At 51.0% G+C, this 22,655-nt stretch overlaps 1 protein-coding gene across 1 annotated transcript in view; it reads left to right on the plus strand.

Annotated features, from left to right (window-relative positions):
* Positions 1 to 22,655, plus strand: part of cdk19 (cyclin-dependent kinase 19) — a 347,911-nt gene that overhangs the window by 123,657 nt on the left and 201,599 nt on the right. The window lies entirely within an intron of this gene.

Here is a 22,655-nt window from a genome sequence, read left to right on the forward strand (position 1 = left end):
CACATATATAAAATACCTAGTTTTATGTAGTAGATATGTTCTTGAAAATCACTACTTAAAACAAAATTACTAATATCAAAGTAGCTTTTAAATGCATATAATAGCAGGAGATGCATTTCCATCCCAAGATCTTTGGCCGGAGTGAAATACACCTTGGGGCGAAATTCTTCCCTACCCGGCGGGGCGGGGGGGTCCCGGCGTAGCGGAGTGGCGCCAACCACTCCGGCGTCGGGCCTCCCCAAAGGTGCGGAATTCTCCGCACCTTTAGGGGCCAAGCCCTCACATTGAGGGGGTATGCCCGCACCGGAGCGGTTGGCACCACGCCGACTGTCACCAAAACCAGCAACAATGGCCTTTGACGCCCGGCGCCGGTTCGGGCATGCGCCGGTGCGTCAATATAGCTCCAAACTACTTCATTGCTGTTTACTATATTTGGAACTAATTGATGTCTGTTTACTCAGCTCGATTCATGTCTGTTCCTTAGTTGATATTGTACTCCCTCAGTTGATATTATGCTCCTCTCTATATTGGGAATTGTTTATTCCTTTTCGCTCAAAAACCTCCTGAAATTTATTTTCCCTTTCATTATTTTAGAGGAGCCGGCCTTTCTCAGTTTTACTTCAGACTTCAAGCTTTGGGGGTTTTGATTTTTTTCATTTTTCTTATTTTTTTGTTTCCTTCATCTCGATTGGTCCAGTTGTCAGGTTTTGATCTTGTGACGAGGACAGTGGGACAGCTTCGCTGTTTGAGGAGGGGGGATCCAATATGAATATAGGAAATGGCTAGTCGATTGCTAACCATCAGTTGAGACGACAGGCTGCCACAAGGGCAATTGCACAAATAAGAGAAGCAGGGGAACTTTTGGTAACAATGCCGGAAAAAATAAATAGGGCATTTGAGGATTTCTACCGTGGATTTTACAGATCAGGGCTCGGTGGAACAAGGAGAGGTGGGGTGGTTCTTGGATGAGTTGATGTTTCCAGCGATTGATGAGGAGAGGAGGCAAAGATTGGAGGAGTTGCTAAGGCTGCAGGAGATAATGGAGGGGATAGGGTTGATGCAATCGGGCAAAGCACCAGGGCCAGATGGATTCATAGTGGAGTTCTATAGACAGTTTTTGCCAGAACTAGCGCCCCATCTCCTGGCTATGTACAATGAATCGATGGCATGAGGGGAGTTACCGGCCTCGCTTGCACAGGCCTCAATTTTGTTGATACCAAAAAAGGATAAAGACCCGGCAGAATGTGGATCTTATAGACACATCTCCTCACTAAATATGGATTTGAAGATCTTGGCCAAAGTACTAGCCGGACATTTAGACGGGTGTGTGCCAGAGGTGGCCTCAGGACCAGACTGGCTTTATTAAGGGGCGGCAGCCTTCCCCTGGTGAACCATCTCACCCAACAGTATCCAAAACTGGTAGCAATGCGATGGAGGAGGATTTCCTGGAGTATATAAGGGATGGTTTTCTCGATCAATATGTTGAGGAACCAACTAGAAAGTAGGCCATCCTAGACTGGGTATTGTGCAATGAGAGAGGATTAATTAGCTACGTTGTGGTGCAAGATCCTTTAGGGAAGAGCGACCATAATATGGTATAATTCTTCATCAAGATGGAGAGTGACACAGTTAAGTATGAGACAAGGGTCATGAACTGAAAGAAAGCTAACTTTGGTGGTGTGAGATGTGCGTTGGCTAGGTCAAGCTGGCAAAGGATACTTAAGGGGTTACCTGGATAAGCAATGGCAGACATTTAAAGAACACATGGATGAACTTCAACAATTATACATCCCTGTCTGGCGCAAGTGTAAGACGGGGAAGGTGGGTCAACCACCTTCTAACAAGTGAAATCAGTGATAGTGTTAAAGCCAATGAAGAGGAATATAAATTGGCCAGAAAAAGCAGCAAGCCCGAGGACTGGGAGAAATTTTAAATTCAGCAGAGGAGGACAAAAGGTTTAATTCGGAAGGGGAAAATAGAATACAAGAGTAAGCTTGCAGAAAACATAAAAACTGACTGCTAAAGCTTCTATAGACATGTGACGAGAACAGGGTAATTTTGGGCAATAATAATGGGCAACAAAGAGATTGCCGACCTGTTGAATAAATACTTTGGGTGTGTTTTCACGAAGGAGGACACAAATAACCTTCCGGAAATACTAGGAGAGAGGAGGAAGACTGGCATGAAGGAGGAACTGACGGGAATCCTTATTAGTCAGGAAATTGTCTTGGTGAAATTGATGGGATAAAAACCCAATAAGTCCCCAGGGCCGGATATTCTGCATCCCAGAGTACTTAAGGAAGTGTCCCTAGAAATAGTGGACGCATTGGTGATCATTTTCCAGTATTTTATAGACTCTGGAAGAGTTCCAATGGATAATAATCTTCGTTATTGTCACAAGTAGGCTTACATGAACACTGCAATGAAGTTACTGTGAAAAGCCCCTAGTCGCCACATTCCGGGTACACTGAGGGAGAATTCAGAATGTCCAATTCACCTAACAGCACGTCTTTCAGGACTTATGGGAAGAAATCGGAGAACCCAGAGGAAACCCACACAGACACGTGCAGACTCCACACAGACAGTAACCCAAGCGGGAATCGAACCTGGGAGCCAGGCGCTCTGAAGCAACGGTGCTAACCACTGTGCTACCTTGCCGCCATGGATTGAAATGTGGCTAATGTAACCCCACTTTTTAAAAAAGGAGGAAGAAAGAAAACGGGGAATTATAGATCCGTTAGCCTGACATCGGTGGTGGGGAAAGTGCTGGAGTCAATTATTAAGGATGAAATAACTGAGTATTTGGAAAGTGGGGACAGGATTGGTCCAAGTCAGCAAGGATTCACGAAAGGGAAATCATGCTCGACAAATCTTCTGGATTTTTTTGAGGTTGTGATCAGTAGAGTGGACAAAGGTGATCGAGTGGATGCTGTGTATCTAGACTTTCAAAAGCTTTTGACAAGGTCCCAGACAAGAGATGAGTGAGCAAAATTAAAGCTCACGGTATTGGGGGTATAATGTATTGACGTGGATAGAGAACCGGTCGGCAGACAGCAAGCAGAGAGTGGGAATAAATAGGTCCTTTTCAGAATGGCAGGAAGTGACTACTGGGGTACGGCAGGGTTCAATGCTGGGACTCCAGATGTTCACAATATACATTAATGATTTGCATGAAAGAATTGCATGCAATATCTCCAAATTTGCCGATGACACTAAGCTGGTTGGCAGTGTGTGCTGTGGGGAGGATGCAATGAGGCTGCAGGGTGCCTTGGACAGGCTGGCTGAGTTTAGGTCTCCTAGTTTGAGGAAGGACATTCTTGCTATTGAAGGTGTCCAGTGAAGGTTCACCACTCATTCCCAGGATGACAGGACTGACATATGAGAAAGACTGGATCGACTGGGCTGGTATTCAGTGGAGTTTAGAAGAATGAACAGTATCTCATAGAAACATATAAAATCCTAATGGGACTGGACAGGCTAGATGCGGGAAGAATGCTCCCGATGTTGGGGACGCCCAGAACTAGGGATCACAGCCTAAGAATAAGGGGTAAGGCATTCAGGACTGAGATGAGGAAGAACTTCTCTCAGAGAGTTGTGGAATTCTCGACCACAGAAAGCTGTTGGGGCCAGCTGGTTGGATATATTCAAAGAGTGAGCTGGATGTGGTCCTTGCGGTTAAAGGGATCAAGGGATATGGAGAGAAAGCGGGAGTGGGATACGGAATTTGTCTGATCAGCCATGATCATATTGAATGGTGGTGCAGGCTTGAAGGGCCGAATGGCCTACCCCTGCACTTATTTTATATGTTTCTATGACATTGAGGGAGAGATTGTTGTTGTTACACCAAGCCACTAGTTTCTCTATCGCCCTCCTGTACCCTGACTCATCGTTGTTTGAGATCCGACCACTACGTTTGTGTATCAGCAAATTTGGAGATGGACTTAGAACTAAATTTAGCCACATAGTCGTGTGTGTATAAGGAGCATAGTAGGGGGCTAGGTATGCAGCGAAGCGGGACCCCATATTGAGGATTAGCATGGTGGAGATATCATTATTTATCCTTATTGATTGTGGTCTATGTGTCAGGAAGTCGAGGATCCAGTTGCAGAGGGAGGAGCCAATTTCTAGGTTTTGGAGTTTGGCTTGGCTGGGATTATGGCGTTGAAGGCGGAGCTGTAGTGTCAATGAATAGGAGTCTGGCGTAGGAGTCCTTGTTGTCAGGATGCTCTAGGGATGAATGTAGGGTCAGGGAGATGGTGTCTGCTGTGGCAGCATGCAAAGACAATCTGGGAGGATGGAGTTGATGTGTCTCATGACCAACCTCTCGAAGCACTTCATAATGATCGATGTCAAGGCTCTTCTTTGGCACCTACTTGTGGCACTAATAAAGATTATTATTATGATGGTGGTCTTTTTGAAACCTCAGAACTGAGTAGGGAGAGGTTGAAGATGTCTGCACACACACACACACACACACACACACACGCCAATTGCTGCATGCAGGATCTGAGTGCATGACCAGGAACGCCCGTCAGGACCTGTTGTTTTCTGTGGGTTCACTTTCAAGAAGGCTGATTTGATCTGAGGCTGTGACAGTAGGTATGGGTATGTCCGAGGCTGTTGGGGCAGTTGACAATGGTTTGTTGGCTTCCTGCTTCAAATTAGCATAGAATACATTGATTTCATCGGGGAGGGGTGCACTGCTGCCGGAGATTCTACTTAACTTTGCCTTGTAGCCCGTTCTGTTGGTTAAGCCTTGTCGCAACTGACACGAGTCCGTGACATTATTCTGTGACTCTAGCTTAGTCTGGTACTGTCTGTTGGCATCCCAGATGACTTTTCGAAGGTCGTACCTAGATATCTTGCATCGGCCAGGGTACCATGTCTTGAACGCCTCAGACCCGGACTTCAGAAGGGAGTGGATCTCCCGGTTAAACCATGGTTTCCGGTTGGGGAACGCACGTACTACCTTCTTTGGCGCGCAATCATCGACATACTAACTCACAGTAACTTAATTGCAGTGTTAATGTTAGCCAACTTGTGACAATAAAGATTATTATTATTATTACTTACTGATGAAGTCTGTGATGGTGGTGACATACTCATTTAGGTTGGCCACTGAGTTCTTGAATATGGACCAGTCCACTGACTCCAACCAGTTGCGTAGGAGCTCTTCCGTTGCCTCAGACCAGCATTGGTCACTGTCCATGTGGAGTTTGCACATTCTCCCAGTATCTGCGTGGGTCTCACCCCCACAACCCAAAGATGTGCAGGATAGGTGGATCGGCCACACTAAATGGCCCCTTAATTGGAAAAAAGTCTCCTGCTTAAGTTTCTGCATATATGCCGGGAGAAGGAGGACTGTCTTGTGGTCCGATTTTCTGAGGTGTGGTTGGGGAATGAACCGGTAGGAGGCCTTGATGTTTGTGTAGCAGTGGTCAAGGAGGTTGCGGCCCCTGGTGGGTCAGGAGATGTGTTGGTGGAATTTTGGCAGTACACTTTTGAGGCTGGCCTGGTTGTAGTCCATGGTCACGATCCTTTGGGAGAAATCATTTTTCCTCAATATCCACCACCTTTATAGGCAGCGAGTTCCTGGTCATTACTACTCGATGTGTAAAAGGTTCTTCCTCACATCTCCCCAGCATCTCTTGCCCAGAATGTTAAACGTTTGTCCTTTAGTCCTTGTACCATCAGCTAATGGGAACTGCTTTTCTTATCTTTTTTTGTTTGTTATTTACAGCACAGAAGGAGGCCCATCGTGCCTGCACTGGCTCCCAAAAGAGCAACCTTGCTAGTCACAATCCCCAGCCCTATCTCCGTAGCTCTCTAAATTTATCACTTTCAAATATGTATCCAGCTCTCTTTTGAAACCTCCTGTGGAATCCACCTCCCCCACTCTTCCAGACAGCGCATTCCTAACCCCAACAACTATCTGAGTAAAGAAGTTCCCCCTCATCTCACTCCGAGCTCTCTTGCTGACCGTCTTGAAATTGTGGCTCCCTAGTCGCTGACTTACCAACTAGTGGAAACAGAATATCTTTCTTTACCCTGTCAAAATTGTTCAGAATTTTGAACACCTCAATAAAGTCACCTCTTAATATTCTCTGCTCCAAGGAGAACAAGCCCAATTTCTCCAATCTTTCCCTGTATCTAAAATTTCTCATTCCTGGGGCGAAATTCTCCGACCCCCTGCAGGGTCGGAGAATCACCCGGGACCGGCGAAAATCCCGCCTCCGCCATGGCCGGAATTCTCCGCCACCCGGGAATTGGCGGAGGCGGGAATCGCGCCGCGCTGATCGGCGAGCCCCCCGCGGCGATTCTCCGGCTCGCGATGGGCCGAAGTCCCGCCGCTGAGAGGCCTCTCCCGCCACCGTGGTTTCAACCACCTCTGGTGGCGGCGGGATTGGCGGTGCGAGCGGACCCCCGGGGGGCGCCCCCACGGTGGCCAGGCCCGCGATCGGGGCCCACCGATCGGCGGGCGGGCCTGTGCCGTGGGGGCACTCTTTTTCTTCCGCCGCCGCCACGGCCTCCACCATGGCGGAGGCGGAAGAGAACCCCCCCTATCGCGCATGCGCCAGTGGTGACGTCAGCGAAGGCCTTTCAGCCAGCCCCGCCGCCATTTTTGGCACCAGTCGGCGTGGCGCCAACCACTCCGGCGCGGGCCTAGCCCCCAAAGGCCCAACGCTGGAGTGGTTGGCGCCACTCCGCTACACCGGGACCCCCCGCCCCGCCGGGTAGGGGAGAATCCCAGCCCTGGTTTCATTCTAGTAAATCTCCTCTGCACTCTCTCCAGGGCTTTAACATCCTTTCTTAATTAAGGTGCCCAGAACTGAACACAATACTCAAATGTGGTCTGACGTATGATTTGTAGAGGTGTAGCATCATTTCCTTGCTTTCATACTCTATGCCTCTATTTCTAAACCCAAGGATGCTATAAGCCTTCTTAACAACTGTTATCATCCTGCCTGGCCACCTTCAGAGAATTATACATCTGAACTCTAAGGTTCCTCTGCTCCTGTGCTCCCCTCAAAGTTGTACCATCTAATTTAAATATATCAGAATCTTGTACATCTCTAATAAATCTCCCCTCAATTTTCTTCGTCCCTTTGTCCCTCCCTCAACCTAACCTTGGAGCTAAAATCCCTAATCCCTGTAAGTATTCCGTTCAATCTCATCTGCACCCTCTCAAGGATTTTCACATCATTTGTGAAGTGTGGTGATCATTACTGGATACAATACTCCAATTGTAGCCTAATCAGAGTTTCATAAAGGTTCAGCATACCTTCAATATCATCTGCTTTGCTAACTATGCTGGATATGTCATGAACCCGCAGGTCCCTCTAATCCTGCATATTCTTTAGAATTATGGTATTAAGCCCATATTTACTTTCCCTATCTCTTCTGCCAAAATGTATCACTTCATGCTTTCCTCTGTATTAAATTCCATCTGCCACTTTTCAACCCATTCTTTTTGCAGTCGATTTGTAAACTCCTCACTGTTTGCTGCAGTTCCAAGTTTGGTATCATCGGGTCATCTTGAAAGAATCCTGGCGCTTAACCATGGGGGAAACCAATTTCAACTGTGCTTCAGTCTAAAAGACAGCTATTCATCACAAATAACTGTTTTCTAACCGTTAAATTTTTTTGAGCCAAGTTAATACTGACCTCAACTTTGGCAATCAGTCTTATAGTGATTTTTTAAAAAATGATTGCAGACAATAACATTGGAATCTTGCTAAAATTATTATTGATCTACCTGTCAAATCTACTCCTTTTAAGAGATTGTACTTGTTCTTCAAAAGGAAAGTCCAATCAGTTCTCAGCATTAAACGTGACCACCTGAGTTTTAGGAATCTCATTTTAAAAAATTATTTGTTGAAAGGGATGATGAATTAGGTCCGATAGGATTGCAGGGCGATTATAGGAGTAGACTCCAGTATTAGATTCAATATGCTACATTCTTTACTTTTTGGGGTCACCTGAGCTGAGAATCGAAGGTCAGACAGCACAAGGGAAGATTGTAACATGGATGCAAGCGCCTTGCAGTTGTGTTATGTTCTGCATCAACTGCATTTTAATGTTTTAGAATCATTACAATGCAGAAGGAGGCTATTCGGCCCATCGAGTATGCACCATCCTTCTGAGGTCCCTACCCAGGCCCACGGCCACCCTATCCCCGTAATCCCACCTAACCTTTTGGACACTAAGGGACAATTTATCATGCCCAATCTACCTAACCTATGCATCTTTGGGCTGGGAGGAAACCAAAGCACTTGGAGGAAACCCATGCATACATGGAGAGAACATACAAACTTCACACAGTCACCCAAGGCTGGAATTGAACTCGGGTCCCTGGCGCTGTGAGGCAACAGTGCTAACCCCTGTGCCATAGCAGTTTTGTAGTTTTTACCTTCAGACTACCTATTTATTTTTCTCCCATGCTGTTTCTGGTCAACTGCATGTAACTGGTTGACTGTGTGCGACCTATCATCTTCTGTCATGTATTTAATCTGGCATTTTGTTGTCCCTGCCACTCTGCAGATCTTTATTGTTTTCTCCTGCGTGAGATCCACTTCACTCAAAAGCTGTTGTCTTAGAGAATCATTTGCAATCCCGCGAATTATTGTCTCTTGGATGAGTGATTCTTTAAACTTTCCAAATTCACACAAGTTAGCTTGTTTTCTCAACTCAGTTACCTACTGGCCAATGTTGTCACTGCCTTGTGTGCATGTAAGAAATTTGTATCCTTCATATGTGATTTTGATTTAGTGCTGCAGTAAGCTTCAAATATTTTCATTATTTCTTTCTAGTCATTTCATTTCTCATCACTTTCAAACATGAATGTGTTATTAACCTCTAGGGCTTCTTCTCCTGCCACGTGAAGAAAGATGGAAGACTGTACCTGCGGGTCTTTGTTACTGCCCGTCGCTGAAAGGTTCAGGCTGAAGGGCTTCTGGAATCTCCTCCAGTTTTAGATGAGATTTCCCTCCAAACTGAGCTCTGTCGGTCGATTCAGAAACCTAATTGTTGTGTTTAGTCACTGCTGACACCATGTATTGTTTTTATGATGCAGGAATACTGACGCCAATACTGTGAACTAACTTTATTACTAACACATTTTCAGAACATGAATATACAACTACAAGGCATCTGCAGCCTTGTTACAACACACAATCAAGATTGACTGTGATGTGGAATGACACTGGGAACAAAGTCACCAAGACGCTTTGACCAATCTGAAACTGTGATACCCAAAATACACCTGGCCAGGAAAGTACCACAGTGCTGAGAGACTGACCAAAAGCAGAGTTGGGCAGGATGGAGACACTTCCCATCATCAAGAACATTGACGAACCGCCAAATTGGGTTAATCCAATCGTAATTGTAAAAAAATCAGATGGAAATCTCAGAGACCTAAACCAGGAACCATTCAGTACCAAGAGAGTATTATCAGTTGCCCACAATAGACAAGATTATATGTAAGCTAGCTGATGCTAAATACTATTCAAACTTGGATTCTGGCGGTCAAGCTAGATGAACACAACTCCTATCTCTATACCTTCAACACACCATCTGGACATGACAGGTTTTTACGCTTACCTTTCGGTATTAATTCAGCTCCTGAGGCATTCCACAGAACAGTGAAACAGCTGTTTCAAAAGCTAGAGGACATGGAAACCTATATCAACCATGTGCTGGTCTGGAGAACAACTCAAGAAGAACATTACCACAGGCAGGTGCTGGCAAGTTGTAGAGAAAGGAACCTCAAGCTAAAGAAGGAAAAGTGAAAATAGGTTTTCACGCAATCGAGTACATGGGACACGTGCTAACAAGTGAGAGACTGAAGCTGGGTTAGAGTAAAATTGAAGCAGTTGTGAACATGCCACCCCCAGAATGTCAGAAAGACTTGGTGAGGTTTTTGGACATGGTGACCTTTCTTGGGAAATACATTCTGCAAATGTCAGACCTGACAGCATCTCTCTGAGAACATTTACAAAATGATGTGGAATGACACTGGGAACTAGTGCTAAAGAATTAAGATGTGAGTCGGTCGTTCAAGATATCAGTGGACACTTCTAAAATCAGCCTGGGAGCTGCGCTTTTGAAAAATGAAGCAGCAGTGGCGTAAACTTCAAAGATAATGACTGAAACACAGCAGCATTATGTCCAAACAGGGAGCGTAATGCAATTGTGTTTGTCCGAGAATGCTTCCACCCGTTTGTCGATAGCAAAGACTTGGAAGTAGAGTCTGATCGTAAGCCTTTGGAGCCGTACATAAAAAGGCCCTGAACTCTACACCAGCAAGATTGCAAAGATTACTACAGCGTACATTGCAGACTCTGTCAGGTGCATACCTACCCATTGTGGAAGAAGTGGACAAAGAAACGGAAATGCAAGTTCACATGCTGACAAAGAACTTGTATGTGGCTGAAACCAAATTGAATATGTTTAGGGAAGCGACCAAGAATGGTGCCACCTTGAGTAAACTGCAGCAAGCTGGCCTACACGTAGAACAGAGCCCCTTCTGCTGTACAGATTACTGGAACTTTGTAAGGAACTTTATGTAGCAGAAGGAATACTTTTCAAGGCAGAAAAGATAACTCCTGCAACACTGAGAAAAGAAATGCTGCGACGCATACGTGAAGTCACCTTTGCATGGAAACATGCATGAGTAGAGCTCACGATGTAATGTATTGGCCTGAAATGGGAGCACATATCTGGGAAATGGTAAATGCACGTGCATTGTGCCAAAAGGACAGTAAGTCACAACAAAAAGAACCAATTCAACCACACAGCGTTCCAGAGAGACCCTGCAGAAAATCTTCATATTTGACAACAGTGAGCACCTACTAGCGGTAGGTTACTACTCAAAGTCTTTGGAGTCTATGCTGCTGAGAAAGGATGGTAAGAGCATCACTGTAATAAATCATTTGAAATCAATATTTGCTCACCACGGCATGCCTGGAATGCTCATTTCACACATCCGCACATCCGTCTGCAATTTACAGGCACTGAGTTTCACAAATTTGCACAGGACTGGGAGTATTGCCACGCCAGCCAATCCCAAATATCCATAATCCAACGCACCATGCAGACCTTAAAAGACCTGTTCACGAAGGTGAACGGAAGATGCCCCTACTTTACCCTGCTGGATTTCAGGAAGACTCCATTAGAGGGCTTTGGACCATCTCCAGCACAGATCCGAATGGGGATAACACTAAGAACGAAGCTTCCAACTTTTCCCAAACTGTTTTTTTTCCACAGTTAGTGAGCTAAAACAATCAGGACCTGCTCAAACTGAGACAATAGAATCTGAATCAGTACTTTGATCAAGGATCTGACCTCTTGTCTGAACTGAACATGGGAGAGACGTGAGGATTCAGCAGGAAGGGATCTGGAACCCTGGTCACAGGAATCACAGGAGAACCCAGGTCTTACATAGAGCAGACTCCAAAATGACAACACCACAGGAGAAACTGGGAATTCCTGCGGTAAACAAATGAAACAGGGCCGTGCTATGAACCAGAAAGTGTGGCTGAAGATCAAGAAGCAAAATCCACAAGTGAACCAAACAGAGCCTGAGAATCCTGAAAACTATCTAAGGGGTTAAAGCGACACAGAGCTGAAACAAGCCCGTTGTCCTTCAAAATCATTTCTGTCATCATTCAGAACACCCAATGGAAGAATTGTGGAAAAAAAATCAAGAGGTACAGAGATGAGTAAAAGACAAAAGAGACTGATCAAAATAGAGTGGGGGAGAATAGAGAAGAGACTTTGTGGACTTGAGTATGCTATACTCACAACCTACACTCTAACAGAAACTAGTCTGAAATCGTTTTGTTTTTTATGTCATGGTAATAGGGTGATTGTAGTTGTGGACTCCAGTTTAGATACAATACGGTGGGTACACTCTGTAATTCATGGGGTCACCTGACCTGGGGGTTGAAGGTCAAGGTAGCACATGCAAAGGAAGATTGTAATAAGGCTGCAGTGTGTGTGTTCATGCTCTGAAAATGTGTTGATAATAAAGTTAGTTTAAAGCAATGGTGTCAGTCATCCTGCAGCATAGAACAAGACAGAAAGAATACTTTAATACCCTGTTTAATTCCCCAACTTACTGATTCAGGCAAATCCTGTTCAAAATCCCTGCCTGCCAGTAGTGGACTCGCCAATATTAAGGACATTTAAATGGTCATTGGATAAACATATGGATGATAAGGGAATAGTGTAGATGGGCTTTAGAGTGGTTTCACAGGTCGGCGCAACATCGAGGGCCGAAGGGCCTGTACTGCGCTGTAATGTTCTATGTTCGAACGTTACTTTCTTCCACCTCTGGGAAATTGTCTGCTTACACTTTTAGCTCATCTTTGTTGCTGCTGAAACTCTTGTCCAGTTTTTAAACATCAAAAGGACTAGTTACACAAACCAACTTGCTTTTGGTCTCCAACGGTCACAAATCATTAAAGTCCTCGCATGTGCAAAATGTCATCAGCCCTGTTTGCACCAAACTCCAGTGGCTACTTGAGCCCCATTCAAGCAGATTTGGGACAGTTGGTTGGTAGTACAAAGCTTGAGTATTGCAGAAAAAAATGATACATGCTGGTGAAGCTTTTCATCGTGCACGCATCAGGACAAACACAAGAATGCCAAATTTCAGAAGGAGTAACAATTTATACTGCATGAGTAAGGAGATGCTGATTGATTGATATGTCAACTAATTGAGCGTTGCCAGGGAGAATGCATCACGCAAAATTTTTATTGGCTATTCCTAATTTCCCTTTGAGACGGTTGTACCGCTGCAGTCCATATGCTGTAGGTACGCCCACAGTGCTGTTTGGGAGGGAGTTCCAAGATTTTGATCCAGCAACAGTGAAGGAACGGTGATATATTCCCAAGTCAGGATATGACTTGGAGGGGAACTTGCAGGTGATGGTGGGGTTTCAATGCATTTGATGCCCTTGACTTTCTAGGTTGTCAGAGGTTGTGGGGTTGGATGGTGCTGTCAAAGGAACCTTGGTGAGTTGCTGCTGTGCATCTTGTGGATGGTACACACTGCAACCTGGTGAAGCCATTCAGCCTATGAAACAAGTGGGAGATGAAGATAAGCAATTCCACAACCAACAGATTAGATCTAAACTCTGCAGTCCTGTCACATCCAGGTGTGAATGGGGGCGGACAATTAAACAGCTCACTGGAGGAGGAGGCTCCACAAATATCCCCATCCTCAATGACGGAGGAGCCCAGCACATAAGTGCAAAAGGTGAAGCTGAAGTATTTGCTACCATCTTCCGAAGGAAATGCTGAGTGGATGATCCATCTCGGCCTCCTCCGGCGGACCCCAGCATCACAGATGTCAGTCTTCAGCCAATAGGAATCACTCCACGTGATATCAAGAAACGCTGAAGGCACCTGGATACTGCAAAGGCCCTGACAATATCCCGGCAATAGTACTGAAGACTTGTGCCTCAGAACCTGCCAAACCCCTGGCCAAGCTGTTCCAGTACAGCTACAACACCAACATCATAATGTGGAAATTTGCCCAGGTATGTCCTGTCGACAAAAAGCAGGACAAATCCAACCCAGCCAATTACTGTCCCATCAGTCTACTTTCGATCATCAGCAAAGTGATTGAAGAAGTCATCAACAGCGCTATGAAGCAGCACTTACTCAGCAATAACCTGCTCATTGACGCTCATTCTGGGTTCCTCCAGGGCCACTCTGCTCCTGACCTCATTCCAGCCTTGGTTCAAACATGGACAAAAGAGCTGAACTCCAGAGGTGAGGTGAAACTGACTGCCCTTGACATCAAGGCAGCATTTGACCAAGTATGGCATCAAGGAGCCCGAGCTAAACTGGAATCAATGAGAATCAGGAGGAAAACTCACTGCTGGTTGAAGTCACACCTAGCACACAGGAAGGTGGTTGAAGTTGTTAGATGTCAGTCATCTCAGCTTCAGGGCATCACCACATGAGTTCCTCAGGAAAGTGCTCTTGGCTCAATCATCTTCAGCTGCCTCATCAATGGCCTTCTTTCCATCATAAGGTCATAAGTGGGGATAATCTTTGATGATTTCACAATGTTCAGCACCATTCACGACTCACAGTTCCTTCACTGTCACTGGATGAAAATCCTGGAACTCCCTCCTGACAGCACATGGACTGCAGCGGTTCAAGAAAGCAGCTCACCACCACCTTCTCAAGGGCAACTCGGGATGGGCAATAAATGCTGGCATAGCCAATGGTACCCACATCCCTTGAATGAATAAAAAAGCTCACACACACACACAGTTGCATCATACTCGGCAGGTGTGACCTGCATCCAGAAGCGGCTGGCATTCCGATATCTGAGCCCGCCACCCAAAGACGCCAAATAATACATCAATTGGGCCAATTGCAAGTGCAGGGTGGGTCAAGGGCCACGGACGGAAAGGATACCGCTCAATCAGAGCTGGAGGGTGGTATCTTCAGCGTTGGAGCTTGTTGGCAGTGACCCACAAGAAAGCCATGGTTGGGACACCTGGCACAGGGCTAGTGTCAGTTTGAGCCAGCAACTCTTCACAGATTCACATCAATGTGGAAGTAAGGAAATCTGCAGGCCTTCAAGGTAAATATGCATTTATTTAAGCTTACTATGAAATGTGCCTGACTTGTCACTGTTCACTGCTGGCATTCTTACTGAACTTGCCCAGATCTCAACATAGAGGAGTTGTTTATCTGTTACGTGCTTCCTTCCATAGATGGCAGATGTCACTGAGCGAGGAGGGAGACAGGGAAAAGCAGTCCTTCAATTTGAGAATGACTCACTCTGTGCTCTTCTCTGGGCCGTGTCCAGCCTATGGGAATTGCTAATGGCAGTTACCATGGAAAGGCATAGTCTGGCAGGAGGTAACAATTGAGGTCAGGGACATCGGGTTAGTGTGGTTCACATCAGATCAGTGTCAGAAGAGGGTCAATGATCTCCGGAGGTCGCCTCATGGCGCCGAGGTCCCAGGTTCGATCCCTGCTCTGGGTGACTGTGTGGAGTTTGCACATTCTCCCCGTGTCTGCGTGGGTTTCACCCCCACACGCAAAGATGTGCAGAGTAGGTGGATTGGCCACGCTAAATTGCCCCTTAATTGGGAAAAAAATAATTGGGTAGTCTAAATTTATTTTTAAAAAGAACCTTCAAGGTCCATTAGCAGCGACTAGATTGGAAGAAGGAGCGGTGTGGTTAGATTGTAAAAGTCAGACGTGTGGATAAAGAAGGAAAGTGAGAGGTGGATTGACGGATGTTGGGCTATAGCAAGGGGCAAGAAAATCTGACCAACACTAAAACCCAGGGGATTCTCGGTCAGCAGCTTCTGATTTAACTGAAAGTCTTGCATAGAGTCCACAATTGCTTCATATACCCGGTGGAGCGGGGGCCCCAGCGGGAAGGAGTGGCGTGAACCACTCCGGCGTCGGGCCGTCCCAAAGGTGCGGAATCTTCAGCTGAGCCGGCTCCGGAGTGGTTTGCGCCGTGCCGGCTGGCGGGGAAGGGGCTTGACGCCATGCCAACGGCGCCGAAGGGCCTCCGACGGCTGGCATGAGATGCCGAATGCACGGGAGCGCCACCGTGTGCTGGCGTCATCCCAGTGCATGCGCGGGGGAGGGGGTTCATCTCCACGTCGGCCATCGCGGAGGACCACAGCGGCTGACGCGGAACAATAGTGCCCCCACGGCACAGGCCCGCCCGCAGATCGGTGGGCCCCGATCGCGGGCCAGGCCACCATGGGGGCATCTCCCAGGGCCAGATCCCGCCCCACCGAGGACCCCGGAGGCCGCTCGAGCAGCCAGGTCTCACCAGCAAATACCTGGTGTAACATACGCCAGCGGGACTGGCAGCCACTCGGCCCTTCACGGGCTAGAGAATCATCGGGGGAGGCCACTACCAGCGGCCGCTGACCAGCGCTGCGTGATTCCCGCCCCCATCAAATCCCCGGCGCCAGAGAATTCAGTAGCTGGCGGGGGCGGGATTCACGCCCCCACCCCCTGCCGATTCTCCGACCTGGTGGGGAGGGGTCGGAAAATCCCGCACCTCATGGTTCACTTGATAGACTTGTCGCTGAGCATTGAGTGTGTAGTTCTGTGAAGGTTCAGAATAGCGCTAACACCCTTATTTCTGTCCCTCTGGCACAGGTGAAGCCTCCTCATTTGGCCGTCATCTTGCGACTGGCCCATCATTTCCTTCTGAGGATGATGAAGGACCCCGGGAGGATGCACATCCTCTCTATTGTCCTCACACCAACACAGATACTGACAATTCATCTGGAATGAAAGTGTCGGGACAGGGCCAGGCACAATCTGGTGAGGGCACTTCATGATCGCATGCACAGTTGCTGATGTGGTGCAGCAGGTCTCAGGCAGTATAAGAAGTGCCAGAGATTGATCCTGCCTCATGATGAGCCTCTGGAGTCACCCGTAAGGCAGCAGACGCAAGGGATCCAGCGCAGGGTGCATGGAGTTTTGGCGGATATACCAGAGGGGTTGCATGCTCTAGCCCAGACTGTGGAAATGTCCATCCAGACCATGTGCACTGCGATCACCCAACTCTTCAGAGCACCAGGCTTCATCCATGGACAGGCTGGCAACTTTCTTGGGGAAAACCTAATGTTTTGCTGATGCAATTGAAGTATATGCTCCAACCTGCACACCACCATGCTGGCTCTGAGCTCAGGAGCGGCACGCTGGCACCCACAACAGTGGGTGCTAACAGTCGTTAGCACTGCTGCCTCACAGGGACGATAGTGACGTTTAAGGGGCATCTTGACAAATACATGAATAGGATGGGAATAGAGGGATACGGACCCTGGAAGTGTAGAAGATTTTAATTTAGACGGGCAGCATGATCGGCACAGGCTTGGAGGGCCGAAGGGCCTGTTCCTGTGCTGCACTTTTTTTTGTTCTTTGTTTTCACAGCGCCAGGGGAACAATTCCAGACTTGGCTGACTGTGTGGAGTTTGCACCTCCTCCCCGTGTCTGCGTGGGTTTCCTCCAGGTGCTCTGGTTTCCTCCCACAGTCCAAAGATGTGCAATGTTGGTGGATTGGCCATGATAAATTGCCCCTTCCTGTCTAAAGATGTGCAGCTTAGGTGGGGTTACGAGGATGGGACCCCGGTAGGGTGCACTTTCAGAGGGTTGGTGTAGACTCAATGGTTTCAAATGGCCTCCTTCTGCAATTAAGTCATTCTGAGAGCTTAAAGCCAGGGGGACTGGGAGCCAGGACACTGCGCTAGTTCCGGAACCTCATGGGAAGGTAGGGAGGCCAAAACTGCCCTGGTGGCAGGAGATGAACACAGCTGCCCACGTGAGGGTCTTCTGATGGGGACAGCAGTTCTTCGTTCCATTCACCATTGGACACAGACCTCATCCATTCAGCAGGTGTTTTCTGCCCTGGCGGAACACTCAAGGCATCAGCTGCACCAAAGCTAACCACCAAAGTTGGCCACGGCAAGGAGTGTTTCAGATCAGGTGCCTCTCTCTACTGATGCTGCTGCAAGGGATGGTAGTGAACTGCACTGGATTACTTGGAAACATGTTAAGAAAACACCACAGTTGTCACCTTTTATCATCTGATGAAGGAGCTGCGCTCCGAAAACAATGATTCCAAACATACCTGTTGGACTTTAACCTGGTCTTACTGTGCCCACCCCAGTCCAACGCCGGGAACTCCACATCATGGTTCACCTTTTATAATGATGACTATATTTCTCATCCACATTGTGTGAACAAACCTACACCCCACTGTCCCTCTTACAGAGCTTATCTGAATATATTATTGCTGTTCAACTTGCTTAGCATCATTGACAGTCTAGTAACGAGTTTGAGGCGGGCCATGGTGCACAGATGTGATCTAGGGGGAGGCAGTGGCGTAGTGGTATTGTTGTTGGGCTAGTAATCCTGAGACCCTGGGTAATAATGCTCTGGGGATCAGGGTTCGAATCCCACCATGGCAGATGGTAAAATTTGAATTCAATAAAAATCCGGAATGGAAAGTTTAATGATGACCATGAAACCATTGCCGATTGTCATAAAAACCCATCTGGTTCACTAATGTCCTTTAGCGGAAGGATATCTGTTGTTCTTACATTATATGTGACTCCAGATCCACAGCAATGTGGTTGACTCTTAAATGCAATCAGGGATGGTCAGTAAATACTGGCCCAGCCAGTAACACCCACATTCCATTAACAAATACAAAAAACGTGGACAAGGCCATTGTGACCATTTGGAGATCTGAATCTTGGATAGATGCCACACTCACATCTGTGCGGCTGGGCCCTCAGAATCTATTGGAGCCTGTGCCTTATCAAGTCATCCCTTGTGCCACGGCCAACCATGCGATCCATGCATTCAAACGTCACATCGGGGTGTTCCATCACCTCGTCCTGTCCCTCATTCTCCTATCCTCATAATAACAATAATAATCTTTATTAGTATCACAAGTAGGCTTACATTAACACTGCAATGAAGTTACTGTGAAAATCCCCTAGTCGCCATATTCCAGCACCTGTTCGGGTACACTGAGGGAGAATTCAGAATGTCCAATTCACCAAACAAGCACGTCTTTCTGGCCTCTCAATCCCCACAGACCCAACAGCTTCTCAGTCCCCAGGGACCCACAGCCTCTGTCTCCATGGGCCCCTGCAGCCACTCAATCCCCATGGACCCACAGCTGCTGTCCCCTCGTGCCTGCAGCCTCCCCATTCCCATGGGCCCCGCAGCCTCAGCCCCCATGGGCCTCTCAGTTCCCAGAGACCGAGCAGCCTCTGTCCTCACGGGTCCCCACAGCCTCTCAGTCCCCATGTGCCCTGCAGCCTCTCAGTCCCCATGGGCCCCTGCAGCCTCTCAGTCCTAACGGGCTCCCGCAGCCGCTCAGTCCCAACGGGCCCCCGCAGCCTCTCAGTCCCCATGTGCCCTGCAGCCTCTCAGTCCTAACGGGCTCCCGCAGCCTCTCAGACCCCACGGGTCCCGCAGCCTCTCAGTCCCCATGTGCCCCCACAGCCTCTCAGTCCCCATGGGCCCCTGCAGCCTCTCAGCTCCCACGGGTCCCCGCAGCCTCTCAGTCCCCGTGGGCCCCGCAGCCTCTCAGTCCCCATGGGCCCCGCAGCCTCTCAGTCCCCACATGTCCACAGCCTCTCAGTCCCCATGTGCCCCCATAGCCTCTCAGTCCCCACGGCCCCCACAGCCTCTCAGTCCCCAGGGGCCCCACAGCCTCTCAGTCCCAACGATCTCCCGCAGCCTCTCAGTCCCCAGGAGCCCTGTAGCCTCTCAGCTCCCACGGGTCCCCACAGCCTCTGTCTCCACGGGCCCCTGCAGCCACTCAATCCCCATGGACCCACAGCTGCTGTCCCCTCGGGGCTGCAGCCTCCCCATTCCCATGGGCCCCACAGCCTCAGCCCCCATGGGCCTCTCAGTTCCCACAGACCCAGCAGCCTCTGTCCTCACGGGTCCCCACAGCCTCTCAGTCCCCATGGGCCCCTGCAGCCTCTCAGACCCCACGGGTCCCGCAGCCTCTCAGTCCCCACGGCCCCCGCAGCCTCTCAGTCCCCACGGCCCCCGCAGCCTCTCAGTCCCCAGGAGCCCCGCAGCCTCTCAGTCCCCACGGCCCCCGCAGCCTCTCAGTCCCCAGAAGCCCCGCAGCCTCTCAGTCCCCATGGGCTCCCGCAGCCTCTCAGTCCCCATGTGCCCTGCAGCCTCTCAGTCCCCACAGGTCCCACAGCCTCTCAGTCCCCACGGCCCCCACAGCCTCTCAGTCCCCATGGGCCCCACAGCCTCTCAGTCCCCAGGGGCCCCGCAGCCTCTCAGTCCCCACGGCCCCCGCAGCCTCTCAGTCCCCAGGAGCCCCGCAGCCTCTCAGTCCTAACGGGCCCCCACAGGCTCTCAGTCCCCATGGGCCCCGCAGCCTCTCAGTCCCCACGGCCCCCGCAGCCTCTCAGTCCCTACGGGCCCCTCAGCCTCTCAGTCCTCACGGGCCCCGCAGCCTCTCAGTCCCCACAGGCTCCCACAGCCTCTCAGTCCCCACGGCCCCCGCAGCCTCTCAGTCCCCACGGCCCCCGCAGCCTCTCAGTCCCCACGGCCCCCACAGCCTCTCAGTCCCAACGGGCTCCCGCAGCCTCTCAGTCCCCATGTGCCCTGCAGCCTCTCAGCTCCCACGGGTCCCTGCAGCCTCTCAGTCCTCATGGGCCCCTGCAGCCTCTCAGTCCCCATGTGCCCCCACAGTCTCTCAGTCCCCACGGGTCCCTGCAGCCTCTCAGTCCCCACAGGTCCCACAGCCTCTCAGTCCCCACGGCCCCCACAGCCTCTCAGTCCCCATGGGCCCCGCAGCCTCTCACTCCCCAGGGGCCCCGCAGCCTCTCAGTCCCCACGGGCCCCTCAGCCTCTCAGTCCCCATGGGCTCCCGCAGCCTCTCAGTCCCCAGGAGCCCCGCAGCCTCTCAGTCCTAACGGGCCCCCACAGGCTCTCAGTCCCCATGGGCTCCCGCAGCCTCTCGGACCCCACGTGCCCTGCAGCCTCTCAGTCCCCACATGTCCACAGCCTCTCAGTCCCCATGTGCCCCCATAGCCTCTCAGTCCCCACGGCCCCCACAGCCTCTCAGTCCCCAGGGGCCCCACAGCCTCTCAGTCCCAACGATCTCCCGCAGCCTCTCAGTCCCCAGGAGCCCTGTAGCCTCTCAGCTCCCACGGGTCCCCACAGCCTCTGTCTCCACGGGCCCCTGCAGCCACTCAATCCCCATGGACCCACAGCTGCTGTCCCCTCGGGGCGGCAGCCTCCCCATTCCCATGGGCCCCACAGCCTCAGCCCCCATGGGCCTCTCAGTTCCCACAGACCCAGCAGCCTCTGTCCTCACGGGTCCCCACAGCCTCTCAGACCCCACGGGTCCCGCAGCCTCTCAGTCCCCACGGCCCCCGCAGCCTCTCAGTCCCCACGGCCCCCGCAGCCTCTCAGTCCCCAGGAGCCCCGCAGCCTCTCAGTCCCCACGGCCCCCGCAGCCTCTCAGTCCCCAGAAGCCCCGCAGCCTCTCAGTCCCCATGGGCTCCCGCAGCCTCTCAGTCCCCATGTGCCCTGCAGCCTCTCAGTCCCCACAGGTCCCACAGCCTCTCAGTCCCCACGGCCCCCACAGCCTCTCAGTCCCCACGGGCCCCACAGCCTCTCAGTCCCCAGGGGCCCCGCAGCCTCTCAGTCCCCACGGCCCCCGCAGCCTCTCAGTCCCCAGGAGCCCCGCAGCCTCTCAGTCCTAACGGGCCCCCACAGGCTCTCAGTCCCCATGGGCCCCGCAGCCTCTCAGTCCCCACGGCCCCCGCAGCCTCTCAGTCCCTACGGGCCCCTCAGCCTCTCAGTCCTCACGGGCCCCGCAGCCTCTCAGTCCCCACAGGCTCCCACAGCCTCTCAGTCCCCACGGCCCCCGCAGCCTCTCAGTCCCCACGGCCCCCGCAGCCTCTCAGTCCCCACGGCCCCCACAGCCTCTCAGTCCCAACGGGCTCCCGCAGCCTCTCAGTCCCCATGTGCCCTGCAGCCTCTCAGCTCCCACGGGTCCCTGCAGCCTCTCAGTCCTCATGGGCCCCTGCAGCCTCTCAGTCCCCATGTGCCCCCACAGTCTCTCAGTCCCCACGGGTCCCTGCAGCCTCTCAGTCCCCACAGGTCCCACAGCCTCTCAGTCCCCACGGCCCCCACAGCCTCTCAGTCCCCATGGGCCCCGCAGCCTCTCACTCCCCAGGGGCCCCGCAGCCTCTCAGTCCCCACGGGCCCCTCAGCCTCTCAGTCCCCATGGGCTCCCGCAGCCTCTCAGTCCCCAGGAGCCCCGCAGCCTCTCAGTCCTAACGGGCCCCCACAGGCTCTCAGTCCCCATGGGCTCCCGCAGCCTCTCGGACCCCACGTGCCCTGCAGCCTCTCAGTCCCCACGGGCCCCGCAGCCTCTCAGTCCCCACGGGCCCCTCAGCCTCTCAGTCCTCACGGGCCCCGCAGCCTCTCAGTCCCCACAGGCTCCCGCAGCCCCTCAGTCCCCAAGGCCCCCGCAGCCTCTCAGTCCCAACGGGCTCCCGTAGCCTCTCAGTCCCCATGTGCCCTGCAGCCTCTCAGTCCCCACGGGCCCCGCAGCCTCTCAGTCCTCACGGGCCCCACAGTCTCTCAGTCCTCACGGGCCCACAGTCTCTCACTCCCCACGGTCCCCCGCAGCCTCTCAGTCGTCACGGGCCCCGCAGCCTCTCAGTCCCCAGGAGCCCCGCAGCCTCTCAGTCCTCACGGGCCCCGCAACCTCTCAGTCCTCACAGGCCCCACAGCCTCGCAGTCCCCACCGGGCCCTTGCAGCCTCTCATTCACCACAGGCCCCACAGCCTCTTAGTCCCCACAGGCCTTGCATCCTCTCAAGTGCCAGTCCCTCAGACCCCACGTTTCCCACAGCCTCTCACTTCGTACAGACTCCACAGTCTCGCAGTCCCCACTGGGTCCCCACAGCCTCGCCGTCCCCACCAGGCTCCCGCAGCCTCTCATTCATCACAGGCCCCCACAGCCTCTAAGTCCCCACAGGTCTCACAGCCTCTAAGTCCCCACTAGCCACACAGTCTCTTAGGTGCCACGTGCCCCGCACAAGCAAGCTTAGTAGCAGCAAATACGGGAGAGGAGTGGCTTGTGATTGG

Source organism: Scyliorhinus canicula, chromosome 6, assembly GCF_902713615.1.
Source record: "Scyliorhinus canicula chromosome 6, sScyCan1.1, whole genome shotgun sequence".
Lineage (NCBI taxonomy): Eukaryota > Metazoa > Chordata > Chondrichthyes > Carcharhiniformes > Scyliorhinidae > Scyliorhinus > Scyliorhinus canicula.